We start from the raw sequence: 13,238 nt of genomic DNA, 5'->3' as shown, positions 1-13,238 counted from the left end.
AGCATAACGGACCTCTTTTTTTTCTCTCGATATCCCCGGATTCCTACCGCAAACTCAATATTTTCATCTGGATCTTCGCAACTAGCTAACCGCAATCCCGGGTGACTACTCCTGGCTAGCGTTTCCATCCCGGAGCAAGCACCAATTAGCCTGAAGCTAGCCCGGCTTGGGCTCCTGGGCTACCGCTGAAGCTACAATATCCGGACCTCTTCTACTGCCGGTACGGGGCACGGAACCCCGCCGATCCACTACGACTGGAATACCGGCATAATCTGCCTGAGGATTCAACAGGCCCCTCAGGCGCAATGTCTGCTGAAGACCAGTAGCTACTTGGAACCCTACTAATCCACGACTGGTCTATAGATGTCACCGCACGAAGAGGCAAAAACAGACTTACCTCCATCGTGACATCCCCCAAAGGCCCTTCTGCTAACTTGCTAGCCCTGGTCAACTAACTGCTAGCTTGTTAGCACCGGCCTGCTGACTGTCTGAATCGCCGTGTCCCCAGCCAGCCCAACCACTCACTGGACACATATGTTCACTTGGCTATGCATGCCTCTCTCTAATATCAATATGCCTCGTCCATTACTGTCCTGGTTAGTGATAACTGTCTTATTTCACTGTAGAGCCCCCTAGTCCTGCTCAATATGCCTTAACCAACCATGTTGTTCCACCTCCTACATATGCAATGACATCATCTGGTTTAAAAGTCTCTAGAGACTATATCTCTCTCATCATTACTCAATGCCTAGGTTTACCTCCAATGCACTCACATCCTACCTTACCTTTGTCTGTACACTATGCCTTGAATCTATGCTATTGTTCCTAGAAACCTGCTCCTTTTACTCTCTGTTCCGAACGTGCTAGACGGCCAGTTCGTATAGCCTTTAGCCGTACCCTTATCCTCTGTTCCTCTGGTGATGTGGAGGTTAATCCAGGTCCTGCCTGCAGTGCCTAGCTCCACTCCCCAGGTGCTCTCATTTGTTGACTTCTGTAACTGTAAAAGCCTTGGTTTCATGCATGTTAACATTAGAAGCCTACTCCCTAAGTTTGTTTTATTCACTGCTTTAGCACACTCTGCCAACGCGGATGTCCTAGCCGTGTCTGAATCCTGGCTTAGGAAAACCACCAAAAAGCCTGAAATCTCCATCCCTAAATACACTGCTCAAAAAAATAAAGGGAACACTTAAACAACACAATGTAACTCCATGTCAATCACACTTCTGTGAAATCTAACTGTCCACTTAGGAAGCAACACTGATTGACAATACATTTCACATGCTGTTGTGCAAATGGAATTGGAAAATATAGGCAATTAGCAAGACACCCCCAATAAAGGAGTGGTTCTGCAGGTGGTGTCCACAGACCACTTCTCAGTTCCTATGCTTCCTGGCTGATGTTTTGGTCACTTTTGAATGCTGGCGGTGCTTTCACTCTAGTGGTAGCATGAGACAGAGTCTACAACCCACACAAGTGGCTCAGGTAGTGCAGCTCATCCAGGATGGCACATCAATGCGAGCTGTGGCAAGAAGGTTTGCTGTGTCTGTCAGCGTAGTGTCCAGAGCATGGAGGCGCTACCAGGAGACAGGCCAGTACATCAGGAGACGTGGAGGAGGCCGTAGGAGGGCAACAACCCAGCAGCAGGACCGCTACCTCCGCCTTTGTGCAAGGAGGAGCAGGAGGAGCACTGCCAGATCCCTGCAAAATGACCTTCAGCAGGCCACAAATGTGCATGTGTCTGCTCAAACGGTCAGAAACAGACTCCATGAGGGTGGTATGAGGGCCCGACGTCCACAGGTGGGGGTTGTGCTTACAGAACAACACCGTGCAGGACGTTTGACATTTGCCAGAGAACACCAAGATTGGCAAATTTGCCACTGGCACCCTGTGCTCTTCAGATGAAAGCAGGTGCACATGTGACAGAGTCTGGAGACGCCGTGGAGAACGTTCTGCTGTCTGCAACATCCTCCAGCATGACCGGTTTGGCGGAGTGTGTCAGCAGTTCCTGCAAGAGGAAGGCATTGATGCTATGGACTGGCCGGTCCGTTCCCCAGTCCTGAATCCAATTGAGCACATCTGGGACATCATGTCTCGCTCCATCCACCAACACCACGTTGCACCACAGACTGTCCAGGAGTTGGCGGATGCTTTAGTCCAGGTCTGGGAGGAGATCCCTCAGGAGACCATCCGCCACCTCATCAGGAGCATGCCCAGGCGTTGTAGGGAGGTCATACAGGCACGTGGAGGCCACACACACTACCGAGCCTCATTTTGACTTGTTTTAAGGACATTACATCAAAGTTGGATCAGCCTGTAGTGTGGTTTCCCACTCCAAATCCAGACCTCCATGGGTTGATAAATTGGATTTCCATTGATTCTTTGTGTGATTTTGTTGTCAGCACATTCAACTATGTAAAGAAAAAAGTATTTAATAAGATTATTTCATTCATTCATATCTAGGATGTGTTATTTTAGTGTTCCCTTTATTTTTTTGAGCAGTGTATAACATTTTCCGCCAAGATAGAACTTTCAAAGGGGGCGGAGTTGCAATCTACTGCAAAGATCTGTCTTACTATCCAGGTCTGTACCCAAACAATTTGAACTTCTACTTTTAAAAATCCACCTCTTTAAAAACAAGTCTCTCACCATTGCCGCTTGCTATATAGACCACCCTCTGCCCCCAGCTGTGCTCTGGACACCATATGTGAACTGATTGCCCCAAATCAATCTTCAGAGCTCATGCTGCTAGGTGACCTAAACTGGGACATGCTTAACACCCCAGCCATCCTTCAATCTAATCTTGATGCCCTCAATCTCACACAAATTATCAATGAACCTACCAGGTACATCCGCAAACACGGGCACTCTGATAGATATCATCCTAACTAACTCGCCCTCCAAATACACCTCTGCTGTTTTCAATCAAGATCTCAGCGATCACTGCCTCATTGCCTGCATCCGTAATGGGTCTACGACCACCCCTCATCACTGTCAAACGCTCCCTAAAACACTTCTGCGAGCAGGCCTATCTAATCGACCTGGCCGGGGTATCCTGGAATGACAGTAGAGGATGCGTGGTTATTCTTTAAAAGTGCCTTCCTCACCATCTTAAATAAGCATGCCCCATTAAAAAAATGTAGAACCAGGAATAGCTATAGTCCTTGGTTCATTCCAGACCTGTCTGCCCTTGCCCTTACCACAACCCACTTACTTTCCTGCACACCATGCTTTGCCCAAATCACAGGATTATGCTCTGGTGTTTGTTCCTGCAGGCGTTCCATTTGGATGTACGACATGTAAAAAGTGTGGATAATGTGGTGGCTGGTGTGCTTTCCCGTGCACCGATTTAGTCGATCTTCGGACGCCTTCGTTGTTTGTTTTCATTTTTGGTTGGTGGTCTGTACAGGGTTTATTTTGTCCTTCCTGTTGTTAGGGTTTGCCCAACTATTTGTTTGCATAACCTATATAATATACCAAAAAAGCTATGCTATAATATTAAGTTTATACTCTATATGATAAGAGCATACTGCTGTGTGAGAGGAAGGGGCTCATGGGATGGTGAGTCATATGGAAAGAATGCAGATGCTGTAAATCAGGGATGTGGAAGAGCTTGTTAAAAGATAACGGCGAAATGTATATGCGGAGGGGTGTCGGGGTTTTAGAGAACTGTGCATAGCGAAGTCACAAGATAAATCGACTGCCAAAGATAATAACTACGCCCGGCAACAGGAGGCGTCTCGAGGTTGGGACCAACCTGCACGCCAACGGTAGGATAAGTAAGTTTAAACCACGCTCATTCTCCCTCTGACAGGCCAGCAGTGATCGGGAACTATCTCTGTCAGAGTATTTAATGAGAAGCAAAGGATGTGTAACTCAGTTCTCTGTCTGCCCTGCGTGGTGACACAGCGACCCCGTATATACGAACATCATATTTACCATAAATGTGTTTGCATTAATTAAAGTACAAAGAAATCAGAAGTTACTATGTGCTGACTATTTTGTTCTGATACCAGATTCGAATTGACGCGACCTAACACTGTTGCTCTGGCTTCTACTCTCCTGTCACTTGGTCTCCATTTCTTTCTCTTAAATTGCTTCCAGGTACCGTTGGAATCCGATGGGCCTCTTACCTTTATAGTATTTTGTGTATGAACCTTTATTAGTTATGGTTTTTGACAAGGTGTATTGGTGTGGTTGTGGGTTTTGTTTTCAGGGCTTTGTTAGTTCCTGATTTTCATAGGATGGGGTGTTACACCCCCTCGGTTTCCTTGCCTCCTTCTCTGTGTTTGTGTTTATATTTGCAGATTGGGGACAGGTGGAGCTGATTGGGTCGTTATTAAGGTGACAAGTTGCACCTGGGTTTGGGATCAACTAGGTGATAAAAGGTCCTGATGCCCAGTCCTGCCTCTCTCTCTCTCTCTCTCTCTCTCTCTCTCTCTCTCTCTCTCCCCACAAGCACCATTTTGTTTTGATCTGGTTGATTGTTTTTGATTAGGTGCACCTTTAACACTTACACACATTTTACCTTCATCCATGCATTTCCATTACATCCCTCACATGCCTACATTCACAAGTTAGTTTTCTTGTTCAAATCTAGGCTAAGCACTATGCCTCACAACATCCCTTATTGTACAAGTAATATCCCTCCCAGGAACACTGTACGTCTGACTCAGATATGATACTCCCCATCGCTTTATTAACACGGTTAGCGCAAAATCTTATCAGTATTCCATAAACTTAAAGGCTTAAAATTTTCCAGCTTCTCCCTGCTCAATTTGTTTTATAATATTTAACGATCTTGTGGACAATGATTCTGGAACTACCTGTGCCCGTTCCATGTACACGTCCAACAATACAGGTGCTAAATTATCCACAAATTGATGATAACTCACTTTTCAGCCCATCTGACCCCAGACTTTTTTTTTCTCCCTATTACTGGCCAAGACAGCCTCCCGTATCTCAATCACCGTCATATCGTTGTCATACATTTTTCGTTCAGCATCAGATAATTTAGCATCAATAAAACCTAAAACCTCCACACTACAGCCTTGATCGCCACCCCCCCATTGCCCCCATACATGCACTCTTTTCAAAGTTATGTACAGCAGCCTGAGCTTCCATAAAGCCTGCCACATCATAACCCTCCACCGTGTCGACTTTTTCCAGCTCAATGTCAAGTCGTTTATTCAAAGCTATACGCTCCCTCTTTAAAATAAAATTTCTCTGTCTTGAATAGTCAACACTCAACCCTCTAATCTTCTCGTTTAGACCCTCCCACCACAATCCAATATAAACACGTTTAAAACAATCGTCAATCATATTAATATATATTTCTTTTTTTAGTAGCTCAGCATTCAAACACCGTACACCACCCCCTCTAGTAGGCACACTATGACCCAGCAGGAACCCAAGAGAGGGGTGATCACTTAAAAAATTTAAATCATACCAATTCTTGTGAACATATTGCACCACATTTACAGCCGCTAAACAATAATCAATGCGGCTTTGCCTGAGACCGTTTTAAAACAACCTGCCTCCTTGAGAAAGCTCTCACCTGGATGTATACCCCGACATGCATCACTCAATGATCCTTCATTACCCCCAGCAAGACTAGCCTAGACGGATCAGAGCACAACAATGTACTCCTTGACGTGTCCAGTTTAGTCAAACGAATGTTAAAATCCCACAACCAATATACAGTTACACACACAATGTTGCTCAAGTGACTGAAAAATCACGGCTCGGTCAATCTCATTATTAGGTGCATAAACATTCAAAAGCCTACCCTTACCCGTGTGCACTTCCCTAATATTCTGCACACTATCCCGCTTAATTAAAATAGCAACCCGACACGTCCTCTCCCTACCATTTATTAAAATAAAGCAAATCCATCCACCGCTTTCTTACTCCATCCATCATACTGTCAGTCCAGTATCTCTTGAAGACATAAAATACCAGCCTGAAGTAGGCTTACTGTCTGGTCTAACTTTTCCATATGTCGTAGTCTCATTAATATTGACAGATAACGCTCACCATGAGTTGGAGTATGATGTTTATTGTACCCATCATACGGACTGCATCTGAAGCTGCTGTTTTGGCAGATGAGTACAGTTGAAGTCGGAAGTTTACATACACCTTAGGCAAATACATGTAAACCCAGTTTTTCACAATTTCTGACATTTAATCCTAGTAAAAATGTCTTTGGTCAGTTAGGATCACCACTTTATTTTAAGAATGTGAAATGTCAGAAAAAATAGTACAGATTCATTTCAGCTTTTATTTCTTTCATCACATTCCCAGTGGGTCAGAAGTTTACATACACTAAATTAGTGTTTGGTAGCATTGCCTTTAAATTGTTGAGGACAAACATTCCGCTAGCGGAACCCCGTTCCGCCTGCGGAACCCCTAGCCAACAGCCAATGGCATGAAATACAAAACCAACTAAAATACCACAATTCAATTTTCTCAAACAATCAACTATTTTACATCATTTTAAAGATAAGACTCTCGTTAATCTAACCACATTGTCCGATTTCAAAAAGGCTTTACAGCGAAAGCAAAACATTAGATTATGTTAGGAGAGTACATAGGCACAAATAATCACACAGCCATTTTCCAAGCAAGCATATATGTCACATAAACCCAAACCACAGCTAAATGCAGCAATAACCTTTGATCTTCATCAGATGACACTCCTAGGACATTATGTTATAGAATACATGCATGTTTTGTTCAATCAAGTTCATATTTGTATCAAAAAACTGCTTTTTACATTAGCATGTGATGTTCAGAACTAGCATACCTACCGAAAACTTCCGGTGAATTTACTAAATTACTCACAATAAACATTGACAAAATACCTAACAATTATTTTAATAATTATAGATACAGAACTCCTTTATATAATCGCTATGTCCGATTTTAAAATAGCTTTTTGGCGAAAGCACATTTTGAGTACATAGCTCGGCAATCACAGGCTAGCTAATTTGACATCCACCAAGTTTGGGGCTCACAACTCAGAATTACTATTAGGAAAATTGGATTACCTTTGCTGTTCTTTGTCAGAATGGACTCCTTCTACTTCAACAACAAATGTTGTTTTGGTTCCATAGTTATATCCAAATACCGCCGTTTTGTTCGTGCGTTCAGGTCACTAGCCGAAGGGTAACGCGCGAGCGCATTTCGTGACAAAAAAAATTCAAAATATTCCATTACCATACATAGAAGCATGTCAAACGCTGTTTAAAATCCATTTTTAGGCTATTTTTCTCGTGAAATAGCGATAATATTCCAACCGGGCAACGTTGTATTCATTCAAAGGCTGAAAGAAAAAAAATGGAGAAGTCTCGTGAACGCGCATCTCAGTCTCACTGTCCCCAGGCTGACCACTTACAAACAGAGCTGTTGTACTTTGCCCAGAGACAGCAGACACCCCATTACACTTTCTGGTGGCTTTAGAGAGCCAATGGAAGCCTTAGAAAGTGTCACGTTACAGCACAGATGCTGTAATGTCGATAGAGATGCAACAGAAGGACAACAAATTGTCAGACAGGGCACTTCCTGTATGGAATCTTCTCAGGTTTTGGCCTGCCATATGAGTTCTGTTGTACTCACAGACACCATTCAAACAGTTTTAGAAACTTTAGAGTGTTTTCTATCCAAATGTACTAATTATATGCATATTCTAGTTTCTGGGCAGGAGTAGTAACCAGATTAAATCGGGTACGTTTTTTTATCCGGCCGTGAAAATACTGCCCCCTATCCCAAAGAAGTTAACTTGGGTAGCCTTCCACAATAAGTTGGGTAAATTTTGGCCCATTCCCCCTGACCGATCTGGTGTAAATGAATCAGGTTTGTTGGCCGCTTTCTCAGTTCTGCCCACAAATTTTCTAATGGATTATAAAACAATAAAATCAGGCCTCTCCTTCAACAGATCAGTCAGAGGTGCAACAACCATGGAGAAGTTGAAGCAAAACCGCCAATAATACCCAACCATACCTAGGAAGCGTTGCAGCTCCTCCTTGGTGGTGGGCGGTGGAAACAGATCGATAGCGGCCACTTTAGCCCGCACCGGGAGGACACGACCCTGCCCGACCACTCTGCCGAGGTAGGTCACTGTTGCCTGGGCAAACTCACATTTGGCTGAGACAGGCCTCAGTCAAACTTTCAAAGTGACACTATAAAACAACCACATCATCTAGGTAAACAGCACAGCCTTCAAGGCCAGATATCACCCTATTCATAAGACGCTGAAAAATAGCAGGAGCGTTGCGCAGGCCTAAACTCCTGACCGTATAGGAGAAAAGACCTGAAGGAATAATAAAAGCAGATATTTCACGAGCTCTTGATGACAAAGGCACCTACCAGTAACCCTTCAGCAAATGAAACTTGCCGAAAAACTAGGCAGCCAACCTGGTAAACACAATCTTCCATCCGTGGGAGTGGATAACAGTCTGGTTGTGTCACACTAACCTTCCGGTAGTCAGTACAAAATCTCAGAGAACCATCTGGCTTGCTCACCAAGAGACACGGGGAGGCCCAACTGGAGAATGATGGTACACCGATATCATTAACCAGAATGTACTTAACTTCAAACTTGGCGTCCCGCTAGCGGGACAACTTCCGCTGAAACTGAAGGGCTCACAATTCAAATAAATAATCTTAAATTATGGATATTAAACATTTAGGTGCATACAAGTGTCTTATATTGGTTGAAAGCTTAAATTCTTGTTAATCTAACTGCACTGTCAGCTTTACAGTGAAAGCATGCCATGCGATTGTTTGAGGACGGCGCCCCACATCAAACAGCGATTAAATATTCACTTTTTGAAAATCTTCCTCTGATTTGTCATCCAAAGGGTCCCAGCTATAACATGTACTGTCCTTCTGTTAGATAAAATCCTTCTTCATATCACAAAAAGTCGATTTAGTTGGCGCCATCGATTTGAGTAATCCACTCGTTCAACATGCAGAGAAAGGAATTCGAAAATCTGCGGCTAAACACGTTTCAATTTAGTCCTCAGGTACCCTAAACTATAATATTTCATACGGAAAGAAGTATGTTCGTGTCCTCTTCAAAGCACGTGTAAACAAGGATTTCCAAACTGGTGTAGTTGTACTAAAACTCATATTTGTTATTCAAGTTACAAGCCTGAAGCCTTGACACCTAGCGGAAGCCATACAGGAGCTGGAATTGGATATGCCCCTATGCTTTCCATTGTAAGAGCATGGGCTCTCAAAAAAAATAATATTCAGGTTGGTTTTCCTTTGGATTTTCTCATACCATATCAATGTGTCAGCAAAGCAAAACTGATTTGATCACTGATTTTCAGTCAACTCTGCTTGACAATGAGACCCAAGGGACTCTGAATTCAACCTACCCTGCAAAATGGCACCCCCTGTTCATCACACTGCATGTGAAGGTGAAGTGACTGACCTCAGATCAACGGATTCCACCAAAAGAACAGGACTAACCAAGTCAGTTTTAGCACATAGTTCTGCTTTAGTCAATTCAGAAGACAAACGAGCATAATGAGGCTATTACAAATTGACATAGCAGAGCTGATTTGCCTTTCTGCACTCAGGGGTAGCAATCAGATCGGACAATTGGCTGCTGAATTTGGCCTGAAAAGGAGAACCAACAATGGGCAGCAGAGCCAGAACCTGGTCCCCTGGACTAAATTGTCGCGGCTCAGCAACCTTCTCATCCTCACCTGAGAGGAAGCTAGTTTTTCTTTAGCCATTTCACAAGCTACATATGACAACACATTTGGGGGAGCCTCAACCACCTTCCAATCCTTCTTTAATACAGCAAGAGGGCCATGCACAGTATGACCAAAAACAAGGTCATTAGGACTGGAACTAGTGCTCTCGTGGTACTTCTTTAACAGCGAGTAGCAACCAGCGTAACCCCTCTTCCCAGTCACGTTTTAATTCAGTGCAGTACACACGTAACAGTGACTTCAAAGTCTGATAAACACTCAAGGGCCCATTGACTCTGCACATAAGCACTGGCCTGATTATGTTTTAAACACAATTGTCACAAGACTTGTAAAAATATGTGCGAAGTGAAGTTGGAACCCTGATGGCTCTGAATCAACTGAGGTATTCCAAAAATGTAGATGAACGGTGACAAAGCCTTCACAACCGATTTAGTGGTAATGTTGCGAAGTGGATAGGCTGCAGGATCTCGTAGCCTGACACCACAGTTAACATGTAGGTGCTACCAGCTTTAGAACGGGGTAGGGGTCCAACACAATCAATAAGCAAATGCTAAAATGGCTAGCCTGTAACAGTAATAGGTTGTAGCGGGACGGGCCTTAACATCTGATTAGGCTTCCCAGTCAGCTGACAAACATGGCATGTTTTGATGTAAGCGGAAATGTCTTTAAACGAGGCCAATAAAAATGACGTACAATTGGATCATAGGTTTTACTAACCCCTAAGTGATCAGAAACGTCATGAGATGTTTTCAAAACTAGATCAAAGCTTAGAAGGAACCGCGATCTGAACAATAGCATCACCCACAACTTTTGCTGTGAGGCGTCCATTTCCTCATCAACAACTGATCTTGAACGTTGTAACCCTGGGCAATACTCCTTACCTCAACCGGAAGTACTTGATCAAATAAACCTTAAGGTAGGATCAGCGGACTGCTCCATCACAAGATCACTACAGGACATGGATAATCCATTAAATTATTAACCTTTGCCTAACTGTTCGGTTACGTGTTGTGTAAATTCCGTTTTGACCGTAGTGTCAGCACCGCATGCAGAGAATACCTCCAGGATTCGCTGTACGTTTTCATCGATAATCCCTACATGGGATGGGGTATGAGATACCACCAGAGGAGGTACATCACTACAGGCAAAGTTGTTACCAAAATCCCATTAATGGGCAAAAAGGGACACACCCCAAGGGAAACTTCACCTTGCACTAGGTCAGATATAAGTTTGACTTTGTGCAAGGGTACAGACAATGTATTCAAACCTATCCCTTGAATCAGGACACTGGTTCCTGTCTACAAAGAAAAAGGAAGAACAGACTCCAAAACAAACAATTCAGAGGCACCAGTGTCTCACAGAATCTTTACTGGCACATCACTTCCCAATAGTGAAACATAACCCTCTGTGACAAATGTTGAATAATTAGTACTAAAAATGTTTGGACAATTCTTGAGCTTGCACAACAGGATTAACATGAGGAACAGGCCCAGCTAACGCAACAGGTTTTACGTTTGTGCTGGCCAATCTGCTGAGCTTTTACCAAGAACAGGACATTCATTCTTCCAGTGGCCTTTACCTTGACAATAATTACAGATTTTACTTACATCATTCTGTCCACATGAACCATGTTCGGATCTAGATGGAAATGCGTCATTACCAGAACCAAAGGAGTTTGCTCACCGAAATCCACTTGAACTGTCCTCTGCCCCCAATCTCGCATACGGGACCCTCCAAAACTGCCTTTGTGGGTCAGTACGTACAGTTGAAGTCAGAAGTTTACATACACATAGGTTAGAGTCATTAAAACTCGTCTTTCAACCACTCCACAAATGTCTTGTTAACAAACAATCGTTTTGGCAAGTCGGTTTAGGACATCTACTTTGTGCATGACACAATATTTCCAACAATTGTTTACAGCCAGATTATTTCACTTATAATTCACTGTATCACAATTCCAGTGGGTCAGAAGTTTACATACACTACGTTGACTGTAGCTTTAAGCGGCTTGGAAAATTCCAGAAAATTATGTCATGGCTTTAGAAGATTCTGATAAGCTAATTGACATCGTTTGAGTAAATTGGTGGTGTACCTGTGGATGTATTTTAAGGCCTACCTTCAATCTCAGTGCCTCTTTGCTTGACATCATGGGAAAATCAAAATAAATCAGCCAAGAACTCAGAAACAAAACTGTAGACCTCCACAAGTCTGGTTCATCCTTGGGAGCAATTTCCAAATGCCTGAAGGTACCACGTTCATCTGTATAAACACCATGGGACCACGCAGCCGAGATGAACGTACTTTGGTGCGAAAAGTGCAAATCAATCCCAGAACAACAGCAAATGACCTTGTGAAGTTGCTGTAGGAAACAGGTACAAAATCATCTATATCCACAGTAAAACGAGTCCTATTTCGACATAACCTGAAAGGCCACTCAGCAAGGAAGAAGACACTGCTCCAAAACCGCCATAAAAAAGCTAGACTACGGTTTGCAACTGCACATGGGGACAAAGATCGTACATTTTGGAGAATTGTCCTCTGGTCTGATGAAACAACAATAGAACTATTTGGCCATAATGACCATCGTTATGTTTGGCTTGCTAGCCTCCCCCTTTTTTCTCCAAAGAACACCATCCCAACCATGAAGCACGCGGTGGCAGCATCATTCATTTTAATTTCACCTTTATTTAAACCAGGTAGGCTATTTGAGAAAAAGTTCTCATTTGCAACTGCGACCAGGCCAAGATAAAGCATAGCAATTCGACACATACAACAACACAGAGTTACACATGGAATAAACAAAACAGAGTCAATAATACAGTAGAAAAAAAGTCTATATACAGTTAGTGCAAATGAGGTAAGATAAGGGAGTTATGGTGGCAAAGTAATTAAACACTGGAATGGTAGATGTGCAGAAGATGAATGTGCAAGTAGAGATACTGGGGTGCAAAGGAGCAAGATAAATAAATAAATAAATACAGTATGGGGATGAGGTAGATGGGCTGTTGTCAGATGCAGTGAGCTGCTCAAAGCTAGTGAGGGAGATATGAGTCTCCAGCTTCAGTGATTTTTGCAGTTCGTTCCAGTCATTGGCAGCAGAGAACTGGAAGGAAAGGCGACTAAAGGAGGAATTGGTTTTGGGGGTGACCAGTGAGATAAGCATGCTACAAGTGGGTGCTGACGCTATGGTGACCAGTGAACTGAGATAAGGTGGGGCTTTACCTAGCAGAGACTTGTAGATAACCTATAGCCAGTGGGTTTGCCTACGAGTATGAAGCGAGGGCCAACCAACGAGAGCGTACAGGTCGCAGTGGTGGGTAGTGTATGGGGCTTTGGTGACAAAACAGATGGCACTGTATCAGATTTGATGAGTAGAGTGTTGGAGGCTATTTTATAGATGACATCGCCGAAGTCGAGGATCAGTTAGAAGGTCCGTTTTTCGAGGGTATGTTTGGCAGCATGAGTGAAGGATGCTTTGTTGCGATATAGGAAGCCGATTCAATTTTGGATTGGAGA

Source organism: Salmo salar, chromosome 25 (assembly GCF_965601325.2).
Source record: "Salmo salar chromosome 25, fSalSal1, whole genome shotgun sequence".
NCBI lineage: Eukaryota > Metazoa > Chordata > Actinopteri > Salmoniformes > Salmonidae > Salmo > Salmo salar.
This window is presented reverse-complemented; position numbering follows the sequence as displayed.